The sequence below is a fragment of the Rhinolophus sinicus genome, chromosome 14 (assembly GCF_057876585.1).
Source record: "Rhinolophus sinicus isolate RSI-liver-muscle chromosome 14, RSI-T2T, whole genome shotgun sequence".
Taxonomy (NCBI): domain Eukaryota; kingdom Metazoa; phylum Chordata; class Mammalia; order Chiroptera; family Rhinolophidae; genus Rhinolophus; species Rhinolophus sinicus.
Window position 1 is genome coordinate 30,863,220 of NC_142514.1, and position 24,624 is coordinate 30,887,843.

General features: G+C 43.8%; 1 protein-coding gene across 7 annotated transcripts in view; it reads left to right on the top strand.

Moving 5' to 3' along the window:
* ST3GAL3 (ST3 beta-galactoside alpha-2,3-sialyltransferase 3) overlaps positions 1–24,624 on the top strand; it is a 177,995-nt gene that overhangs the window by 108,441 nt on the left and 44,930 nt on the right. The gene's annotated exons all lie outside the window — the stretch shown is intronic.

Sequence of the window (24,624 nt, forward strand, 5' to 3'; positions counted from 1 at the left end):
ATAAAACATGGGCTCTGCTGGCTGAATATCTGGTGTTCATATAGGGCTCTCTTTGTCCAGGGTTTGCCTCTGGATTGATTCCAAATATTTTGCTTCCCCCCGCTATTTATTGAGTGCTTCTTAAGTGTCTGGCGCTATGTTCCATATTACACGTGTTTTCTCAAACCTAGATGACTCAGTGCCCTGGGCCAGACACCTGTGAGTTTTCCTTGACCTATATATAGGTTTCTTTTACTTTTTCTAATTGAAAGTAATACAAGCATGTGGTTTAAAAAAATAAATAACTCAAAAAGCACAAAATGTATATACTCCCACTCCAGACCCCTTCCCCAGAGATAGTCAATAATAATACTGTAAATGCAAACATACTGTATTTATTGTTCTGTATCTTGCTTTTTACTCCTAACAGTATATATTAGAGATTATCCTATTACAAGCATATATGGGTCCATCTTATTTTTAAACTGATTGCATAATATATAATTATATGGATGTATCATAATTATATTAAAAATAAGGTTTATTGAAGTTTAGTTTATATACAGTAAATTTACTTTATAGTGTAGTTGTATGAATTTTGACAAATGCATACCTTTGTGTAACCAGAACAATCAATAGAAGATTTCCATCATCACCCCCGAAAGTTTCCTCGTATTCCTTTGCAGTTAACCCCAGTTAACCCCTCCCCTGAGCCCCAATCCGTGACAACTACCTATCAGTGTTCTGTCTCTAATACCTCCAGAACATGATATAAATGGAATAATATAGTATGTAGCCTTTTGAGTCTGCCTCTTTCATTTAGTAAAGTGCATTTTAGATTCATCCACATGTTGTGTGTCAGTTGTTTGTTCCTTTTTATTGCTAAATAGTATTCCGTCGTATGGATATAACACAGTCTGTTTATCTGTTCAACAGTCAATAGACATTTGGGTTAATTCCAGTTTTTAGCTATTAAAAATGAAGCCACTATAAACATTTGTGTATAGGATGTATACTTCACTTTATAAGAAATTGCCAAACTGTTTTCCAAAGTAACTATACAGTTTTGCTTTCCCACCAGCAATGTATGCGAGTTTCAGTTGTTCTACATCCATGCTGTCTTTTCAGTTTTAGCTATTCTGATAGATTTAGAGTGATAGCTCACTGTGCTTTTAATTTGCATTTTACTAATGACTAATGATGTTAAGTATCATTTTCATGTGCTTTTTTGCCATTCTTTTATCTTTGAGGAACCATCCAAATCTGTTGCCATTTTTTAATCCTTTGTTTATCTTACAGAATTGGAAGAAGACTTTACATATTCTAGATAGAAGCTCTGTCAGATAGGTGATTTGCAAATATTTTCTTCCAGTCCATAGCTTGTCTTTTCATTCTCTTTAACAATGTCTTTCATGGAGCAGAAATTTTTAATCTTAATGAAGTCCAGTTTACCAATGTTTTCTTTTATGGATTTTGCTTTTGGTGTTTTATCTAAGAAGTCTTTCCCTAACCCAAGGTCAGAAGGTTTTTTCCTGTTTTCTTCTAGAATTTTTATAGGTTTAGCTCTTTCATTTAGATCTGTGATCCATTTCAAGCTAATTTTTGTATATAGTAAAAGGTAAAGGTTGAGGTTGAGGTTCATTTTTTTGCACGTGGCTGTTCATTGTCCCATTTGTTGAAGACTGTCCTTTCTCTATTGAATTACCTTGGCATGTTGGTTGAAAATCTGTTTATATATATATATATATATATATATATATATATATATATATATATATATATATATATATATATATAAATATGTTTCTGGATTCCTTATTCTATTCCATTAATCTCTATATCTATCCTTGCACCAGTATCATACATACGTAGACAGTCATGTCTTCTAATAAAGACAGTTTTATTTCTTCCTTTTTAATCTGGATGCCTCTTACTCCTTTTTCTTTCTCACTGCACTGGCTAGACTCTTCAGTAAGTTTTGAATAGATGAGGGGAGAGAGAACATACTTGCCTGTTCCCAGTCTTAGCAGGAAAGCTTTTAGTCTTTCACCATTATGGTGTTAGCTGTAGGTTTTTCATAGATACCCTTTTTTTCAGGTAGAGAAAGCTCTCTTCTATTCCTAGCTTATTGAGAGTTGTTATCACTATATATATGGCTTTTCTATTTTAGTCTATTAATATGGTGAATCACATTGATTGACTTTTCATTGATTGATTTTCGAATGGTAAATCGACCTTTCATTTCTAGGATCCATTTAATGTGATCCTGATTATTATTATTATTATTGTTGTTGTTGTTATAATTGTTATATATTGCTGGATTTAATTTGCTAATGTTCTTTTAAGGATTTTTGTTTTTCTCTTCATGAAAAATATCGGTCTGTAATTTTCTTGTAATATTGTTAGTTTTAGTATCAGGGTAAAGCTGACCTCATAGAAATAACTATAAAAGTATTCCTTTATCTTCAGTTTTCTGAAAGTTTTCTGGAGAATTGATAATATTTTTCCTTAAGTGTTTGATAGAGTTCACCATCAAAGACATCCAGGCCTATAGTTTTCTTTGTGGACCAGTTTTTTATTAATAATTAATTTTTTTAATAGATCTGGGGCTTTCCTATATTCAGGTTTTTCTATTTTTGGTAGTTTGTGTCTTTCAAGTAATTTGTGCCTTTCATCTAAGTTGTTGAATTTATTGGCATGAAATTGTTCATGATATTCTTTTTTCTTTTTTTTCATAATATTCTTTTATTATTTGTTTAATGCCTGGGATCTCTAGAGAGGTCCTCTCTTTCGTGCCTGATATTGGTAATTTGTATTTTTCTTCTTCTTACTCTCCTCTTTTTATTTTCTTTTTTTTTTTCATAAACTGCCTGGTTAGAGGTTTATTGTTTTTATTGATCTCAAAGACTAGCTTTTGGTTTCATTTATTTTTTTTTTCTTTTGGTATTTTTTTCACTATTGTTGATTTCTGCTCTTTAGTATTTCCTATCTTCTATTTATTTGGGGTTTAATTTGTTCTTTTGTGTTGTATTTTTTTCTTAAGGTAAAAGTTTAAACCATTGATTTGATTTATTTCTAAATAAACATTTAATGCTATAAATTTCCCTCTGAGTTCTTATGAACCGTTTTGCTTAATTTACAAATACTTGAGGTGTTCCAGATAGCTTTATGTTATAGATTTCGGTTTATTTTTATTATGATCAGAGAATACTTTACATGATTTTAGTGTTTTTAAATTGACAAGGACCTGAATTATGGGATAAAATATGGTATATCTTGGTGAATATTCTGTGTGCACTTGAAAAGAAAATATTTCTGCTGTTATTGGGCATTCTATAATGACAGCTAGATTAGCTTAGTTAATAGAGTTTTTCAAATCTCCTCTCCTATAGCCTTACTGATTTTCTGTCAATTACTGACAGATGTTGAAGTCTCCCTTTATCAATTTTTGCTTCATGTATATTGAAACTCTGCCATTTAGTGCATATACATTTAAGATTTCTTTACCCCTACAGAATAGATTCGTTCATTATTCTGAAACGTCTCTTTTCCCCTGGTAATAATCCTTGTTCTGAAACCTTCTTTGTTTGATATTAATATATAACCATTCCAGCCTTTTTAAAGTTAGCTTCATCGTGATATATATATATTTTTTTATCCTTCTACATTTTTTGGTGAGGAAGGAGTTTGTTTGTATTTACCCATGAGCCTCAGCGAGTTGGCTCTCAGGTGGTTGGCAATGGTTAATGTCCAGAATATATAAAGAACTACAAGTCAACAACAACAACAACAAAAGGGGGGGTGTCAAAGGACTTGAATACACATTTCACCAAAGAAGATACATAAATGGTCAACAAGAACATGTAAAGATGTTCAACATCATTATTCATTAACACGTTGCGTACAGCGGGGTTTAAATCCCTTGTGAAGATTCTCGTGATCTGGATGCAACGTGTTAAGGAAATGCAAATCAAAACCACGATGAGATACCACCTCGCATTTGATAGGACGGCTACTATCAAAACACAAAAAAGCAGAAAATAACAAGTGTTGGTGAGGATGTGGAAAATTTGGAACCCTTGTGCACCATCGGGGGGAATGTAAAATGGTACAGCCACTACAGAAAACAGTATGGCACAAAATGTGGTATATACATACAACAGAATACTATTTATTTCCTTAAAAAGGAAAGAAAGTCTGACATATGCTACAACATGGATGAACTTTGAGGACATTAAGGCTAAGTAAAATAAGCCAGTCATAGAAAGACAAATATTGTTTGATTTCACTTATATGAGGTTACTTAGAGTAGTCAAATTCATAGATATAGAAAATTGAATGGTGGTTTCCAGGGGATGGGGACAGGGAGAAATGGGGAGTTGCTATTTAATGGATATAGAATTTGAGTTTTGCAAGATGAAAAGAGTTCTGGAGATTGGTTGCTTAATAATGTCAATGTACTTATCACTACTGAATTATACACTTAAAAATGTTTAAGGTATGAAATTTTATGTGTCTTTTTCCACAAAAGAACATTTAAAAGAATTTTAATTAGGGATAAAAGTCTTTTGTAGTTACCCACAAACTTAGTTTTACTGTTGGTCTTTCTTCCTTTGTATAGATACATATGTCTGTATGTTATCCTTTTTCTTCTGCCTCAAGTACTAATTTTAACATTTCTTATGAGAAAGATCTGATGGCAATGACGTCTTTCAACTTTGGTTTGTCTGACAAAGTCTTTATTTTCCTTCAGCTTTGAAAGGGTGTTTTTTTTTGGGGGGGTATACAATTCTAGGTTTACAGACACACACACACACACACACACACACTGCCATGCACCACTTCACGATGGGAGTCTGTTCTGAGAAATGTGTCATTACACAATTTCCTCATTGTGCGAACATCATAGAGCATGCGTACACATACCTAGGTGGTATAGCCTTCCACACACCCAGACCATAGAGTATGCCTATTGCTCCTAGGTTATAAGCCCGTTAGGCATGTTACTGTACAAAACAACACGAGATTAAACTAATGATACATTCAGGAGACGTGGCAAACTTGAGATGCATGAAGCTGCTGCTGGCATAACATAGCATATGGTTTTATAGCAAACTGTTTTTTCATATAAGCACAAAGACTACACTCTAAAATAACAATAAAAAGTATAGTATAGTAAATACATAAACCAGTAACAGTCATTTATTGTCAACTATTATGTACTGTACATAATTGTATTGCTATACTTTTATATGACTGGCAGCGCAGTAGGTTTATTTCCACCAGCATCACCACAAATAGGTGAGTAATGTGTTGTGCTATGACAATGGCCACGATATCCCTAGGCAATAGGAATTTTCAGCTCCGTTTTAATCTTATGGGACAACCATTGTTTGTACAGCCCTTCATTGACCGGAATGTCTTTATGCAGCACATGACTGTAACTTCATTTTCTTTGGGCTTGCTTAGTTTCTGATGAAAGTCTCCTGCCATTCTTATCATTTTTACTTCGTATGTAATGTTTCTATTTTCCTCTGGCTGCTTTTTGAAGTTTTCTGATTATCACTGGTTTTTCGCAATTTGATTATGATGTATCTTATTGTGGTTTTCTTTTTATTTACTTGGCGTGGGTTTATTTAACTCCTTGAATCTATGGGTTCATAGTTTACTTTTTTTAGTCAAATTTGGATTTTGTTTTGTCCTTTTTCAAATATTTTTTTGTCCCACTTCCCTTCCCAGGATTCCAGTTACATGTGTTTATCATTAGTCCCACACGTTACTTGGTTTTTGTTTTTGTTTCCAATCTTATTTCTCCCTGTGCTTCATTTTGATAGTTGATATTGCTACGTTTTCATTTTCACTGATTTTTCTTTTGTAGTTTCTAACCAGCTGTTTATCCCATGGTGTATTTTCATTTCAGATATTGTGCTTTTGATCTCTGTACTTCCACGTAGGTCTTTTTATACCTTCCATTTCATTCCTTACGCTCATGTGTTTTTTGCCTTCTTGAACATATGGAACGTATTTATAATAGCTGTTTTAACATTCTTGTCTGCTAATTCTATCATCTGTCATTTCTGGGATGGTTTCTGTTGATTGATTTTTCTCCTGGTTTTTGGTCTGTATTTTTCTGATTCTCTGTATGCCTTCAAGGTAATATTTTATCGGATTCCAGACAATGCAAATTTTACATTTTTCTTTGCTAGATTTTGTTGTATTCCTTTAAATTGTGCTAGTTTTCCTTGGGTATGTAGTTAAGTTATTTGGAATCAGTTGTATCCTTTTGAGGCTTGCTTTTAACATTGTTAGTATAAGTCTTGAGCAGCCCGGTTTTGAGCTAATTTATCTCCAATACTGATGCCGTACCCTCCTGAAGACTCAACCCAATGCCTCATGCATTATACGTATTTCAACTCTGACTGATTTATTTCCACGCTGGTTTGTGTGAATACAAGCAATTCCCAGCCCTTATGAACACCAGGAATTGTGGGGTCTACTGCTTTCTGGTGGTGTTTCCTCAGCCTCAGAGTTTCCTCTCAGGTCTGCACAGATCAGTACTGAGCCACAGATCTGAGGGGACCCCTTTGCAGATCTCTGGAGCTTTCCATGTAGCTCTGTCCTCTGTGGCAGTCTTCTCCACACATTTTAGCCTCCTTGGCCTCCTGAAATTGATCTATTTTCTCAGTTCACAAAGACCACTGGGCTCTCTTTGGGTTCCCCAACCCTGCCATGGTCTGAAAATTGTTGTTTCATATATTTTGACCTGTATTCTAGTTGTTTAATGTAGGAGGGTAAGTCCTATCGTATCTCTGTTATTCCATCATGGCTGAAAGCAGAATTTCTTATTTTATTTTACATAGCTTTCCATCATAAAGATGTATTATAGTTTAGTTCATCAGTTCCTTATTGATGGATATTTAGGTAATTACCAATCTTTGCAACTAAAATATTACTTCTGTGAATAACCTTTTTTGTATTACGTTTCCCACACATGTAAGATTACCTAGAATAAAGTGATACTTGTGAATCGAAAGTAATTTTGAAAGTTATTGGCAAATTACCTACTATAGCAGTTTTTGAATTTATATCTACGCAAGGTAAACTACACAAGGTAGTTTACAAAGGTACCTTACTCTATGTTTTCTTCCAGTATTTTTTAAGCTTTATTATTTATATTTGAATTGTTAATCCTTCTGAGTTTTTGTTTTGTTTTTTGGTGTTAGGAGTGATCTCTGGTGTTGAGATGTGTGTGTGTGTGTGTGTGTGTGTGTGTGTGTAGCTAGTGTTTCTTGATATTTTGACCCAAAAGTTCTAAATAAATTCAGAATTTTGATTTTCATAGCAACAATATTTTGACACAAAAGGTCTTTTTTTTTTTTGTCTTTTTTTTTTTTTTTTCTAGATTTTTATTAGGGAAGGGGAACAGGACTTTATTGGGGGAAAGTGTGTACTTCCAGGACTTTTTTCCAAGTCAAGTTGTTGTCCTTTCAGTCTTAGTTGTGGAGGGCACAGCTCAGCTCCAGGTCCAGTTGCCATTTTCTAGTTGCAGGGGGCAGAGCCCACCATCCCTTGCGGAACTCGAAGAGTTGAACCGGCCACCTTGTGGCTGAGAGCCCACTGGCCCATGTGGGAATCGAATCGGCAGCCTTTGGAGTTAGGAGCACAGAGTTCCAACCGCCTGCCCCAGTAGGCTATGTTTTATGAATGGATATTAATATCTGCCTTCAGGAGATGGAAAATCCGAATGTGTGAGGAATGTTGGTAAACACTCTTTCAGTGGAGAGAGTTACTGAAGAAAAATAATTATCTTGACATATACCAGTACATGATAGATTGGAAAGACATGAGATTTGGAGACAGAAAGGTTTCACAGCTTTCTCATTTAACAGGCTGTGTGGTCTTAGGAAAGTCTGAGCATTACTTAGCTTATTAGTCAAGAGAATGAAGTGAGATGCTATATATTGGGGCTATAAATGTTAGATCATTCCAGCAAAATTTTAATGTTAGGCACTTACTAAGTGAATCTTTGTTTTTCTTTTCTTTTCCTTTTTTTTTAATTTGATTGGGGAATATTGGGGAACAGTGTGTTTCTCCAGGACCCATCAGCTCCAAGTCGTCCTTTAGTCTAGTTGTGGAGGGCGTGGCTCAGCTCCACATCCAGTTGCCGTTTTCAATCTTAGTTGTAGGGGGCACAGCCCACCATCCATGCAGGACTTGAAGCAGCACCCTTGCTGTTAAGAGTTCACGCTCTAACCAGCTGCCCCTCCGGAAGCTCAGCGGCGGCTCATTGTCTTCAATCTAGTTGTGGAGGGTGCAGCTCAGCTCCATGAACCAGCAAACTTGGCTATTAAGAGCTCACCCTCTAACCAGCTGAGCCCTCTGGCCGCCTCTCTGGAAGCTCAGCAGCAGCTGGTTGTCTTCAGTCTAGTTGTGGAGGCCACAGCTCACTGGCCCATGTGGCAATCGAACTGGCAACCCTGTTGTTGTTCAGAGCTCGCGCTCTAACTGACTGCGCCATCCGGCCGCCCCTCCTTGTTATTCTTAATGACTTTCATTTTACTCGTGTAAGTTTTCAGGAAGAAATAAAGGTCCCAGAATAGGTCATGATAGACATTTAAAATGTAGGTTTAAAGAAAAAAATATAACTTATAAAACCTAATTGACACACCCCATTTTCCTAGCAATGCTTTGCTACATACATTTGATTGGCTTTGTGTGTTTTGGTGAACGATTGAGTATTGTGTCTTTTAGATGGTGGCCAGTGAAGCCACTCAGCATTGGGAGCATGTGTGGCAGCCACAGGCTAATAAGCCCATGGCAAACAGCTTCAGCAGAAAACAGAACCCAAGCCCAGGCCATGGCCCAGGCTGCAGAGCAAGACCAGCAGCGACCATGATAGCTAACACCAACTGATGTGTCACTATTGATGTATCAGGTCCTCGATTTTCTGTTTCAGTCCTGCCTACAATCATATGAGATAGGTATTGCTATTAATATAGTTTTAAATATGAGGAAATGGAGGTGTAGAGAAGTCAAGTGATTTGCCTGAGGTCGCACAGATAGGAAGTATTAAATCCAAGCACCCTGACCGCAGAGCCCACATGCTTAACTGCCGCATTCTACTTCCTCTGACAGCTGCTGTCTCACGGACAAGCTGGCTAATGGCCAGAGTGCAGAGGTCTACCAGATGCCTGGTGGTGGCTAGTGAGGTATTAGTGCAGAAACCGTCTTCTTGCCCAGCTCTACAGAGGAAAAGCTCACTTCTCCTGAGATGCACTTTGCTCCAGGAAGGCCACGGTGCACAGTGTGTGTCTGTCTGTGATTCTCATATTGTTCAGGAATCATTGCTATGGTCCAAGTCGGATGGGTTCCACAGAATGCAAGGATGGCCTTTGAAACCTTGCTGAGCTCTCTGAAGCAGCAAGTCTGGAGTATTGAGGGAGTCCCAGCTGTCTGTTTTAGGACCCTTGCGTGAGAAGTTACAGAAGGCCTGTTGCATTGCCTTGGGGGTTTTGAGAGCCTGTGGGCTCCTGGCCAGGGTAGCTGGGTGTTGGGTATCCCCACATTCCAAAGCCTCTCCCTCTCTGCCCTTCCAGAGAAGGATCCTGGGACTTTTATCATTATCGCACCAGGGAGGGCTGGTAAGATTGAGAGACATCCTTGCTAAGCTTTGTCACATACCATAAATTACAGGGACAGAATAGACACCACCCACTTAACAGAATCATTGTCTTTCCAGACTGGGAGCAAATAGAGTCTCCCATCCCACCCCCATGAATGTCAAATTTGTTACAGCTGCTTTCTCCACTTCCTCACATCCCTCTACCTCTTAATCTGTAGTCTAGTTTCCTCTCCCACCCCTCCTTCCTGAAATGCTCTCATTCAGATCACCCAAAAGGACCAATTGACAAATCCAATGGATAGACCTCTTTTTTAGGGGGAGGGGATTTCTCTGAAGCAGTTGGCAGTATGATCTCTTCCTCCATTTTGAACATTTGAAACTCTCTTCTCACTCATTCTTTGTTCAAACTCCCTTTGAGTTCTCCTCCTCTGATTGTTCCTTCTCAGTCTCTTTTGAAAACAATCTACTTTTCCTGTTCCCTCCCTTAAATATTGATGTCAAAAAAAAAAAAAGTGAAAACTGTTGATGTCTGCCAGGGTTCAGTCAGGCCCTCTTCTCAGTCCACGGCTTCAGCTAACACGAAATGTGCTGATGACTCTCAAATCTGTTTGGAGTCCAGATCTCTCCTGATCTCTGGACCCAAATACCCAACTTCCTGCTGGACAGCTCCACTTGGATGACTCTCAAGCGTCTAAAACTCAGTGTATCTAACTCACCGAATTTCTAATAAATCTAATCAGTCCACATTGCCAATTTCAGTGACTGACACCACTATCCACTCTGTCACCTAAGCCAGAAATCTGGGAGTTATTCTTTCTCCTTCCTTTCTTAACCAAATATCCAATTAGTCATTGAGTCCTGTTATTTCTACCCTCTATAATACCTCTGCTCTGAGGCGAGTCCCTTCCCCTGTGCCCTGATTCCCCAAACTCTCCTGGATCTTGGACCTGAAGATCTAGGAACCTGGATCTTTATTCTCTTTACTGACTCCTTCATAGCACTATTTAATCGTGCTCAAGTTCCTCCCATCTCATAGAAAGTTGCCACATTGACTACTCTCCTATAAACCCAATGATAAATAGCTACCATGTCATTCATTCATCAAATCTTTATTGAGCACCTACCATGTACCAGACATTTTTCTAGGTGCTAGGTGCTTCAGTATTGTATTAGGTTGGTGCAAAAGTAATTCTGGTTTTTGCAATTATTTTTAACCTTTTAAACCGCAATTGCTTTTCCACCAACCAAATATAAGGTACATAAAATCTCTCCCCTCCAAGAGCTTATATTCCATTGGCAAACACAGACAGCCTGTGTGTATAAAATGTCACACAGTTTTATAGAGCACTAACTATGTGCCAGCCACTGTGCTAAACACCGTGTATTCATTACCTCATTTAGTCTTTACAACAACCCTGTGGAGTGTTATGCCCATTTCACAGATGAAAAAGCTGTAACTTACCCAAGCTCACAGTAGCACAGAGCCAGGAATCGATCCCACCCACCCCTCCTTATGTCCTGAGGCATGGCTCTGAACCATGAGCCTAGAGGTGAATGCAGGTTTCTTTTGATTAGAGAATGTTTTAAATATTTTCAGTAGGTACCCCTTGCAGTGAAATCTTTGGGTGTTGGGCCCTTCCAGGAAGAGCAGAGTGTTCCTCTCAGCGGAGTGTCCAAGGGTTGACAGCCCTGCATGGACTAGATAGTTGAAATGCCTGTCTGACCTGGACTCCAGCTGAAAGCTGGAGGAATTGCCATCTGTGTCTCTTGATTCCTCTGCCATCAATTTTTTTTTTTCATGTTTTCCTCAGTGTTAGTTGTTCCGACCTCCTCCAGGAACTGATCCGTGTTCTGCTTTTCAATGCATTTCACTTCTTGTCTCAGCCTACCCCTTCTGCCTCTCCCACCATCCAAGGAACTCAGCCCCCCAGTACCATATGGTTGTACACCTCATCTGCTTCTTCTTTCCTCTGTGTTCCAGCCCTCATAGGTGGGTCTGCAGTAGATGGCCAGAAGTTGTGTTCTCTTTGAAAAAATCTTCCCTGGATGACTAGGGACCCACACTTCTTTGTACAGGTGCATATTACAGACCCACCTGTTGGGTTTTCCCTGCTCCATCAGACTGCTCCTGATGGCATCAGAGTGTGCTTTTTCTTCTGCCCCAGTTCAGAACCTAAGGAGCTGTGTCTCATCCTCTCTCTAACTTCTCCTCACGGTCGGTGCCAGGCAGTCTTTGGTAAGATGCCCCAGTCTGTCAGTTGGAAGACTGTCGTGTGCTATGGAATCAAAAATGATGTGATCTGGTTTACAACAAGATTTTTCAGAAATTGTGAATAAAGTTTTAGAAATAAACACTTCTAACAATTAGAGTAAGTTTATATCAGTTGAACCTAATAATTAAAAAATGGAGCTTGTGGTTTATATATGTTTTAATTTTTCTAGTGATTCATTTTATTATACTTTATAAACATAATCACTCTGTGACAGAATTGAAATGGAAAAAGCAAAACAAATTGGTCCTTCTTCACAGATGGTTTGAGAAACACGGGACGACAGTGATAAAAGCACAGGCTTTGGAAGTGAATAGGGCTGGGGTTGGCTTAACCTCTCTGAACCTCTGTTTCCTCATCTGCACCTACTGACCTCCAGGTTAAGGGAGAAAGCACATGGACACAAACGCATATCCAGGCTTCTGTGCTCTGGGAGAGGTAAGGACAGAGGAGGCCCTTAAGCAGGAAGAAATGATGAGAGCTTGATGGGGTCCTTCCCGGTGCAGGTGATGCCTGAGTTTGCCAGGAAGGATGGGGCTTCAGTAGCAAGGTTAGTCACACTGGTGGGGAGCAGGAACCTTCGATATGCTTAGCCAGAAGCGCAGTCTCTGGTGAGAACAGGCAGGCCGGCTACATTCCTGTAGTATTTGAAGATTGATCTAGTAGATTAGCAGCTTTGCTTTTCTTGGTTCAGGTACAAGATCCCCACGTGGGGAGCTGGGGAAGAGCAAGAGCTAAGGAAAGCACAGAATGCAATCCTGGCCCTTCTCCCAAGCTGCACGAGGCTCCGGGCCAGGAACCGCCCTGCACGGGTTCCTCAGTGATGGAGGGCCCAAGTTTGAGCTCCACCCACACAGTCCCAGGGTGAGGCAGAAGCTCTGCAAAGAGGAGGATGCTGGCATTTTCGGGACTTGGTCTTGCTCTCCCTATTCTGGGTGCACCCAGGGAGCGGGGTGGAGAGGACCACTGAGTGACTGGCCGCCCTATGTAAGTAGCCAGAGCTAGAGGGGAGAAGCAGGGCTGACACCTCCCCTCTCCCAGGTGTAGGAAGGACACCAATCCGTGCAGCCTCCTGTCAGGAGAGCTTTCTACTCTCTGCCCCCGTGCCATGCATGGGATTATGCGTGACCCCCAGGCAAACAAAGGAACCAGGCGGAAGCCACAGCCCTGCCCAAGGAGCCTGCGTTCAGTGAATCTCTCAGGGAGAGTGTCTGGGCTAGAAGGAAAAACTGCAGCTGGTCCATACAGAAATCTCAGAGGGTGGATGAGATTGTCCAGGGTGTGCGAAGAGTAATGGGCTACATGGCCCCTGCTCCTCGGAGACCCTGATGCGGAAAACATAAGCCTGACTGCTGGCAGCATCACAAAGGCAGGCCTGTTGACAGCTGACCCATGACATCTCTGTGCTTCTTGTGTTGGGACCAACTCATCCTCCCTCCGTATGTTCCAAGAGCTTAATATGGGGAAGTTTCCTGTACCAGGACAACCTGAGAACACAGAGTAAAAACAGATGGTTGGGAAAAAACAAAAGGACACTTTGCACTCTGTTGCTCAACCCCTCAAGAGTGTCTCTCTGGGCCAGAGACCAGCTGCAGAGCTTGCCCCAAGAAGTATATCCCCCAGTGGAGCAAGACCCCCAAATAGAGCATGGCATGTATTCAGTTGGTGCAAAAGTAATTGCGGTTTTTGCAGTTATTTTCAACCTTTTAAACCGCAATTACTTTTGCACCAACCTAATACATGGGGGCCTGGACTCAGAAACCAGTTCTGTGGAGCCTAATTAGGAATGGTTCTGTGCCTGCTGTCCCCACTGGCCTTGCTCCCACGTGCCCATGGGTGGCTGTGATCAGCGTGCTTCTGCACCACGCTGAGGTAAAGGGCTGTCTGCACCTCACTCCCCATCTGCTTCATCTACTCCTGCTCACTCCCAGGACCAGCCAGAGGGACAAAGGGCAGGGCTTTGTCAGCTCTGTGCTTCTCTCTCCTGCTCAGAGGACGTTGCACGCACAGGTGCACCTGATATCCAGGTTCCTTCCCCCGTAATGGACTTGTCTCCCCTTCTCCCCTCCCCCTGAGGGAGCGTGCAGTGAGAATGACCACTGGTTTGTTAGGTCCTGTGAGCCCATGTGGTTCCCCTGATGGAAAGAATCCTTCCTCGGAGGCAATGATGTTTTTTTAATATGATCAGCAGCTGCCTCTGATGTAGGCAGTTCTGCTGGTAGCCTCGTCTTTCTGAGGCAGCATGAAGGGCAGTGCACGAGGCAGCTGGGCGGTGCGCAGCGACCGGGCCTCGGTGGCGGCAGCTGTGGGGAAAGACTGCTTACCCAGCCCTGTCTCCAGCGGGCTCCCACAAAGTCACCCTCACCCACATGCATTCCTTTGCTGTCACTCAAATTATTGGGAGGAAACAGAGGGTTCGGGGGCGCAGTCTGGCCAAGGAGAGCTGTCAGCACAGGCACAGCTGCATACAGGGAGCAGGTTCAGGATGGAGCCCTGCCTCCGTCCGTCGCTGCTCTAGTCCTCACTCAGGGACTGCACGGAGCAGTATTTGCTGAAGGGACAAGGGAAGGACCAGCCTTGCTCTGCCCTGCATCCAGATCCCCAGGGCCCACCTCTGTGAGCAGCAGGTCTCATCCAGTCATGTCCACTCATGAGCCCCTTTCAGTCAGGGCTCGGGAGTTGGCTGCAGAGAGGGTAGGGCAGCGACCCAGAGTACAAGGCTACAGCTACCACGTGCCCTCTCGCTGGCAGCTGCTCATTTTCTTCCCGGGCTTTGACTAGGCCTAATTACTGGCTACGTTTCAACCCTTTTCTGAGGGTTGACCTGGATTTCTGGAAGCAGAGAGCTTTGTAGCTGGGGCAGAAGTAGTCCGCCCCCACTGAGACTGTCATCACTTGGTGCTGCCGTGCAGTTGCTCAGGAGGATTGGGGAGGAGTCACCTTTGGCACCTGACTTCACCACTGAGTAAGTGATCCCTTGAGGTCAGGCCTTGTCAGTGCCCATGCTAGGTTCACAGTCAGGCTATCTCAGCAAAGACTGAATAGGACCGGGGGCGCCCCTTCCCCGTGTGGGCAGATGAAAAGAGCTGCGGTTTTAGAGTCATGCAAACCTGAGTTTGAATCCCAGCTTAGCCATTTAGTTGGCCGAGTGACCTTGGACAAGATCCTTAGTCGTGCTCAGCATCAGTTTCCTCATCGGGGAGTAACCGACTCTACGTCATGGGCAGTTATGAGGGTTCCGTGAGCTGATCCCATAGGCCTGGGTCCCGGTGTTGACCCACAGCGAGGGCTCAGTCAGTGGCAGTGACTGTTGTTGTTCTGTCCTCACACTCTTTCATCGAGACCTTCCGGTATGTTTCGCTGGGAGCCGTCAGGACTTGTATAGACTGTGTGTACAAACCCCAGTGATTGGCATTTGTTGATACAGGAATGCCTCCGCATATCAGGAGGTATGGCTTTTGGCAACTCCAGCCACACAGGATGAAACTGATAACTTGTCATTTAGTAAAGAAGGCTCCTGACCACCTGACAGAGCTGTCAGAGCACCAGGGGACTGATGCCTCCTGGTGCCCTAACCCTGGGTGGCCTTGCCCTACAAACCATCGTCTCTTAAACCTTTGTGCTGTGCACACGCCGTTCCCCTGACCTGGAATGCTCATCCCCCAATTCTCTGCCTTTAGAACCACTACTTTTACTTCAACAAGCAGCTCGAATGTCGCCTGGCACAAAGCACGGAGATCTCTGATCAAAGAGCTGCTTATGGCGGCTTCTCCCTCAGAAGGGGCTTGGCCGAGGCGTGCACTCAGCTTTGGGGGCTGGCCACGTGCTTGTGCTATCTGGAATGTCCCTCCTCACAGCCTCCACCTTTCAAATCCAACGCAGATGTCACCTCCTCTGTGAAGTTTTTCCCTCCGTCCCCAGGCAGAGTCAGACTTGGGGCTCCCACAGCTCTTTGTGCATTTCTATCTGTGACACTTCAACATTGCATTGTAGTTGCCTTCCTGGGTCTTTCACAAATCCTGGTCTAATTTTCACCTTTAATTTGCCCTGTGTCACTTATTGAGAATGAATTGGGGACAGCTCCCTTTTCCCTTGCCTTTGTCCTGTCAACAAATTGTCGCAGCCGGCTTTGGCTTTAAGAGAGAAATGAAAGTGTGGGGTTCTGCAGACCTTCTCGCTGGACCCAGCACCCCGGGCTTCCCTCCCAACAGCCACACCGCCAGCATTAACAGTGGGAAGAATCTAAAATGATTCTAAGAAGATGTTAAATCGTAAATAATTCTCCCCTCAGAACATTTAGTTTGATGGGCCCCCTCAATTAGCTCAAATAATTGGGAATTGTATATCTGTTTGTTAAGCTCATTTAATGCATTTTTTTTTCTTCTAATGCCTGTGTTGGCCACTGGGGAGATGGTTTTGAAGAATGCAGGCATAGTGCCAAATCACAATCTGGGGGACGTAAGTTGAAGTTGTACCTCAGGGTTCCTAATTCATTTAGGCCAGGTTGAAAAGTGAGAGACAGCTGAGAGTCCCCTCACCTCTGCACCACCCCACCCCCCTCACCTGGCCCTGGTGTGGCAACATCACGCTTCATGGCTGAATGTCACACAGTAGCTCTGTGGGCTGTGGCAGGACTGAGAGGATGACAGCTTTGGAGCCACAGAACACTGGCTTGTGAATAGCTTTCATGGAGCAGGGGTATAGAGAGACAGAAATGACATCTGAAAAGACTCTGAGCAAGACTTCTTGGCATGTTCCCCCAAGTCAAGCCCAAACAAAAGGCTGTTGATGACATTTCTTCTGCACAAGTCACGAAAAGCTTCAGACGAAGGGTGAACAATTTCTGCTTCTGCAATTCAGAGGACATAAAGAATGAGGAATGGCTTGGGGAAATCATGGCTCCATCATTAAGCCAGCATCCACCCCCTAGAACTGAGCATGTCTGCACAGCATGTGGTCTTAATCCCCAGCCCTCTGTGGAGGCTCCAGAGTGGCAGAGAGTGCCCTCGGGTCATGGGAGAAAACCTCCCACGTCCTCCACTTCTGGGGGGGCCAGGACCAAGCCTCATAGATCCCTTGCCTGTGGTGACTGCGTGCCCCACGCCAGACCCCCAAGCACCCAAGGTAGATTCTGCCCTTTCCCCAGCCCCTAGACACCCCCTCTCTGCCAAGCCTTGTGCAGAGCTTTAGGGGGATGGTGATAAGCAAGAAATCTTTCCTGCCCCCAGGAACTGAGTGGACGAGAGACAAGCAGAACCGCGTGGTGACTGCAGTAACAGCAGGCCCAGGAGCTGCGCATGGCCGGAGCTGCGCCTGCGCACATCTGCGCCTCGCTGAGCCCGAGCTGGCAGGAAAGGCTCCTTGGGGAGATGCTACCCGTGCCGACTGTTGGAGGACAGTTAGAATCCAGCCAGGCAAAGAATCTAGGAGAGACAGTCACACTGAGGGAGGGAGACACACCGGCAAGCGATTTGGGCTGTCCAGAGCACAGGTCCTGGGGCGGGAAGAGGCTCTGAAGGCCATGCTCAGGAGTTTGCGCTTTAGTATGAGGTCAGAGAAGGTTTCAAGGCAGGGAGGGAGGGACAGCATCAGTTGTGCTTTAGGACGGTCACTACCTGAAATGGAGGGGAAAGGATGAGAGGAGGTGAGACTGGGGAGGGGAGACCCTGGGAGGCAGTGATAAGGCAAGGAGGGCTTGGTGAGATGCTAGGGGAGGAGAAGTGCCAGTCGATGGCTGGCGATCGGATGAGTGGGAGGGAGCAGTAAAAGCCAATTTCCAAATTCTTTCTCAGGCAACTAGGGAGATGGTAACACCTCTTCCCAACCTAGAGAACACAGTGGGCAAGGCAAGATTGGGGGCAGCTGTTGAGTTCACTTGGGCAAATGCTGACCTTGAAGTTCCTCTGGAGCATTATCCTGTACAGATGTAGCGCACTGGCACTCTTTTAGTGGTTTTTCCCCCAATTTATTTCTATTTATATAACTAAGTCTTTATGCAGTCCTTGACAATTTCCTCATGTCTCTGACAGAGTGGAAGAAACGTTTTCTTGATATTGCACTGATTCGTTGTTTTTATCCCTCTTTATCACCAGACTTCTCAACTTGAAATCTGTTTGCCTGAACTTCCTTCTCACTCCTTCCCCCGTTATTTACCTTCTAAGCATTTCCATATGCTGGGTACTAAAGATGCAAAGTAATACATAATTTTTACCCTAGAAATTCAGTCTCGAGGGGGAGTCAGACATGAAATAAAATTATAATATAGAGTGTTGATGCTATGGTAGATGAAAGTATAGGATGGCAGGAATACACAGAAAAAATTAAACTGAGGGGGGTCAGAGAAGGCTTTCGTTTTCCTAAGTAGGATTTCTGGATTCACTCCTCTTCTGCCATTATTATTGACAGTACCTCTTGATCTTCATTATAGTAAATTGCTTCTAGCATTTAAAAACCAGAGATGACCCTTTCATTGGTTCATTGGTAAGTGGGGTCTCACTGTCATTCAGTTGAAAACGTCTTTCCATTTTTGTTTCTGTTTTGTATACGGCAGGGGTAGGTGCTACAAATGTCAATGGGTGAGGTAGCTCATCTCAGTACCTCCTCAAAATATGTGGTCTGTTGACCTGAAATGTTCATGGGCCTCTCAAGGCCACGTCCAACCTGAGCCGAAGAGCTGTGCCTTTTCCTGGTCTCCTGACCTCCTCTGGAATCCCTCACTGTCTGCCCCCACACCCCCATATTTTCTCAACACTGCCTGTTCTCAAAGACATCCAGGTAAGGACATTGTCATGGTCCCCTTCAGCAGCCTGGGCAAAATGCCTTGGATGTTTCCTTCCCTCCCCCACTATAAGCCAGCAGCACTGGGAATGTGTGTAACAAAGAACACCTAGAGAAGCCATCTTTTTTGGGTGAAGTGGTTACATAAGGATTTTTGAAGGAAGTGATATTTTTTCCAAGTCTTAAAGATTGCATAGGAATTAGGCTGTTGAAAAATGATAGAGCAGGTGTTCTAGACAGAGGGAATGTATAAACTAAGAGTATGAGATGCACAAGGATATTCAGAGAACTGCAAGTGGTTTGGCACGTTGGGGCATAGTACTGTGTCCTGGAGTGCTGGAAGACAGGCTGGAGAAGTCATTCAGGGCCAGCCAGGTCTCGGGAGACCTTACAAGTCATTCTAAAAGGATTTGGTTCTAATCTGAAGGAAATAGGGAATTGTTGACATGTTTTGGACAAGAGACTAGAGAATGATGTGACCAGATTTGCTATTTGGAGAGATTGCTCTAACCCAATATGAAAGATGACTTGGAGGTGGGAACTTGGAAACATGAAGATCAGTTAGGAGACTGTCGCAGTAACTGCTGGAGGCAATCCTGTGGGGATAGAGAACAGAGACTTAGTAACACTTAGGAAATAGGATCTAAGTGTCCCTCCTCTCCTCCCAGAACATTGTGTGTGGCATTTCTCCCACCACCACATCTGATCATGACATTGTTGTGTCTCCCCCTCCAGGAGAGAGCGTATCATTCCTCTTTGTGGCCAACCCTAGCAGCTAATAGTACCTGGCACTGACTAGGTGCTCAGGAAGTGCCTGTTATGCCTACTGAATTGATTTGACCACTGAGGATGGAAGGCGAGGGAGAAGGAAGAATATGGAATGATTCCCAGGTTTCTGGCTTCAAAGATAAGAAAAATGGGGGTGCCATTCATTGAGATAGGGAACCCAAAAAGAAGGGCGGTTGTTTCTGGTTTTAGCTTTCTGGCTTTGGTCAGGAGGAAAGGTAAGGTCAGAGATCATGAATTTGGTTGTGGACATAATGAGTTTGAGATGCTTGTGGGACACTGAAGGCGACATGTAGAGTAGTCGTGTGCACGTGAGAGTCTGGATTCCAGGAGCAGAGGTCAGAGCTAGGATGAGGCAGTGGGAGCTATCAGCATACAGCTGAAGTGTTGGCCACGGGCCCATGATGAGGTAGTGAAGAGCAGAGTGCAGGGCAGCTGTGTATACTGGGTCCCAAACTGACAGCTTACAAGCTGAATCCACCTGCAGACATGCTTTGTGTGGCTGGCACAGTATTTTCAAATAATGTGAATACTTTTAGGCAGTGTGTCCACTCTAGCTTGCTGTTACCCTGCCACTTCTTGTTGTCTTGCATCTGGCCCAGTTAAGATATTCATTGTACCTTCTGGCTCTTGCAGGCATTTGAGGTTATAATTTTTGAATGGAGAAGAAAACAGAAGGACATAACTCTGGGGAACCAACTCATAAGGAATGAATAGGAGAAAAATAAAGAAGGCGAATGGGAAAGACTAGCCAGAGATACTGGAGAAAATCATGAGAAGAGAATTTTGTTCTCTTCAGAATTATAGGAGCAATGTAGGTAATATGTAATAAAGTATAAAATGTGGATTCCATTTGATAACAACAATTCCACTTCTAAATATTTGACATAAGGAAATAATCATATCTGTGCACGCAAGTTATTGTAATATCATGCTTGTTGCAGCATGTTTATAATAGCAAAAAATTGGAAACAACATAAATGCCTTAGTTGAGAATGATTAAGTAAATATAGCATGTCCGTATGATGAAATAATATGTAGTCATAAAAAATGATGATGTCAGACTATATTTACTGACATGACCCCACAATTTTTCAAGAGCAAATTATGAAACAGTACATATCAGATAATTCCATTTATGTTACATGTCTAGCTATAGAAGGAAATGTGTGGAAGCCTTCACACACAAATCACAAGAACCTTCCAGTAAGTAAATTTACTAGAACTTTCTCTGGCATCTGTGTCTTTGACCTTTCTGTGGCTTTTGACATTGTTAACGTTTCTTGGCTTCTGCTCCTTGTCATCTTTCCCTGACCTTTGTCCCCTAGGGGACAAAGGCATTCAGGACTGGGAAATGGCAGGCTCAATCCTGGCAGAACCCTTCAAAACTGGCAGCTTGTTTGTATCCTAGGCCTATCCAAAACAGAACACTCACTGGGCAGTTCTCTGGAAAGGAGCAGCTAGGGACAGTATTCCCCTGTCCTTAGTTCCTTTGAGTCTCCATAACTCTTTTGGAATAAAACCCTTCCCACCCTTCCCAGGGTCTCTGGGTACAAGTTTCCTCTCCTTAGCCCTTTAGCAAAATTGGCCTGGCTATCTCCTCTCTCCCACGCCTTCTGTTCAATCAAGCGGTTATTTTTAACAGTGTTGTGTATACCATGCTTATATCCTGGCAAAACACCAGAGCTTTGGAATAGACACTCAAGATAGAAATAGTCTCCCACAACCTCCTCCCATTCTACAGTTTTTCCTTTTAAAGAGAGAAAGCAAGTTATCTAAACGGTAGACAGCCCCACCAAGAAGTTCCCTCGACACTAACACTAAAGAGACTGAACTCGCAGCCTCGGCCACAAAGGTTGGGCTGGAGGCTGGACCTGCTGCCACTTCAGGCTTTACTTCAGCCCAGGAGGTCAAGGGGGAGATGGTTCCCGCCACTTTGTTGGGCTTGGTGGGTCTAGAACCCCTGTTTCTCAGAATCATGGAGATTACCTAGTCCATCCCCCATTCCCAATAGCCAGAGGCTCTTAACCTCCAGAAGTAGCCCATCCACTTCAAGACTCAGTACCTGGAGAGTTTTAACTAAGAAAAGCCAAAATATGCCTTTTGTAACTTCCACCTGTGGGCCTGCCTGAGCCACACAGAACCTGTCTAGTCTCCTCCATCACATGTTCAGAGATTTGAGCTGGTGATCAGGTGCCCTCAATCCTCTCTAGCCCGACATCATTGCTCTTAAGGACCCTCCCTATCGTGGTGGTTCTCTTCTCCAAGTCCCTTCTACTTTATTACTGTTCCTTTAGGAGGCACCCAGAGTGGAGCTCCTGCTTGCTCGGAGGTGGCCTGCCAGGGAGAAAGGAGAGCAGGATAAGCGTTCCCCACCCCATTTTTGATGCACCTCATTGTGACTGATACCCAAAGAACACGACTTTAGGGGTCACGTCACAGTGAACCATAAGCCTATTCTTGACCTGCTGCTGCCAAGTCCCCACCCCCGTCCTCCTCAGGACTGTGGTAGAATTGAGGGGCCCAAACCAGTCCTGGCCAGGTAGCTGCCTACCTGGAGCTTTTTGGATCCTCCTTGGACCTCCAACGTAAGCTGTTTCTTTCCTTTCTGTTTGTTTTACATACATTTGATGATTAAGCTGTTCTGTCCTTGTCCAAACAGTATACATGAAAACGGTGACCAAGATAAGCCTAGAACAGAACCTTGCCACTGACCTGGTAGGCACGAGCTGAAGTGTTCACCAGTTACAGGACCCTCAAATCATCCTGCCATCCAGCCACGCTGCTATCCATCTCTCAGACCTCGCTAAATCCACCTGTGAGGATCTTGTCCACCTGCCCTTCTGGGACCTTGTCACAATTCACGTGTAATGTCTGAGAGCCCCAGGCACGGGGCTCATCCTTTAAATAAGCACTGTGGTGTCACAGAAAGAGCACTGACTTTGAAATCAGTAATCAGGTTTCAGACCTGGCTTGGCCCCATCTCACGTGGGAAGGGACAATCACTTAAACTCTTTAAACCTCAGTTTCTTCATCTGTAAATTAGAGGAAATGCCCATCCTGCTTACTTCAAATGGCTTGTGTGAGAGTTGAAAGGATTACAGTATAATACAAAACAGTACGTAAGAGTAAGGTGATGTTAATTATTTCATAAACATTTATTGAAAACATGTCAATATGTAAGCGCTATGAGTGACACAAATAGAAGTCACACAAACCCTGTTGAATTTTGATCCATCAGGAGGTTTGGTTGTGCCACAGTCCATCGCTGTCACAGGCCATGCCAGGAACAAGGGAGGTAGAACCTGGGGGCAGGGGAATTATTGCCCAGGGACCCGAGACAAGGCAGAATAAGGGCTTCCCAGAAGAGTCTGCAAACAGGTTGAGAACGGTTAGCCTTCACTAGTCTGGTCTGTGTTGAGAATAAGAGGCTTGAAACCTGCAGAAGACAAGGCAGGAATGAGACCTCAGAGGTTGGAACTCGAGACGGAGAAGTCTTCGGTGAGAGTTGGTCTCTGGAGTAGAGGGGGTGGAAGCCAGCTGGTATCCCGCTGAATCATGAGGCGAGGCTCTGTGGTCAGTGCATGGACTGTTCCCCAGAGAGCGTGCCTGTGAAGGGAGAAGAAAGACAGGCTTAAAGCTGGGGTGGGTGTGGCCAGAGGGGGCAGTGGGTGTCTGGACCACCAATGGGAAGGGTTCTGTGCACAAAGAGGAAAAATGGAAATACGGAGAAGAATGATGGCAGAAATGATACAATGAGGGGAGGGATTGGCCTTTGAGCTCAAGAGGGACACTGCTTCCGTTCCACAATTCCACAGCACGGGAGAGTGGTGGAAATATAGATAGGCTAGTGAGTGCAGTGTAAAGGTGAAGGGATTCGCTCTGATGGCTTTTATTTTCTCTAGGAAGCAGGCGGTGGGACCATGTGCTACATATGAAGGGCAGGGTGCAGGAGAGAAGTTTGAGAAGAGTGGAGCATGCTTGTAAGACCACTATGGAGAATGGAAGAGAGTTGCTTATTAGGGCAACCCAAAGACTGTCAGGCAGCAGAGCAGGCCACGTGGGAGACCAGGCGTCTGTTATGGCACCAGTTTGTGTGCTCGTGTGGGTTTTTCTCCAGCAGGCTCAGTTGTCCAAGTATAGGGGCAAGATTCTGGACCAGAAATCGGGGTCCAGATTGACTGTGCTTCCTAGGGGATTCATCGATAGGAAACAGCTTCTATTCCTAAAGTCAGGAGAAAGGTGCCAGGAATTGGGTTAGGGACAGAACTCAGGCCACTCCGGAGGGAGCAGCATGGTCGGAATGGTTTGCTGCCAGACGAGCCCTGGCCAAGGATGGTGAGTTCCCAGGACCCTCCCTGCAGTGGAGACAGCAGTAGTCTCTGGTGGACAGAGTGCTCTGGCCTCCCTGGAATGAGGTGACCAAAGTCCTTGGCAGGTTGGACACTGAACGTCCAAGGCCCAGAAGAACCCTGGTAGAGAACTCGGGAGAAGGCGGCTAGGGGAGCAGTTAAACAGTGCTGCTGCATAAACCTGTGAGACTAAGACATTAGCCCCTGGGTGACGGCTGTCGGAGCTATGTTGATGGGGTTTGTGCAAGAGCCTGGGGTATGAACAGTCCCTGGGCCCTTGATGCAAAGATCTGGGGTGAGGACAGGACCTCTGAATTCCTCACTCAGTCATTTTGGAGCCTTCAGCTTCCTGAGTTAAAGCAAGCTGGCTTATGTCTAACCAGAGAAATCAATGTCTAGGAGCAAGGCCAAGCCTGGTCCAGAGTGGAGGGAGTCCTGGTGGGGCTGTTGGTGACTATTGCTAGGACAGCTCCTGCCTTCAACCCTACTTCTGACATGACACTCCCTGCAGGAGAAGGAGGGCATGGCTGATATCAGAACTGGGAGAGGAGGGAAGGAGGTGAAGGAACTGACAGTTATTGAGCAACACAGTGTACCACGAATTTTGCATGCCTTATCGTTTCATCTTCATGATAATCTGTGAGGTAGAGGTATTATTAGCCCTGTTTTGTATTAATTCATTCAACAAGTATTTATTGAGTGCTTGCTAAGTGTCAGGCGCTGCTCTATGTGCTAGAGATACAGCTGTGAGCAAAACAAACATCCCTGCCTTCGTGGCATTCATATTCTAATGGGGAAGCAGGCCAAAATAAACCCAGATATATAAAAAATATATATA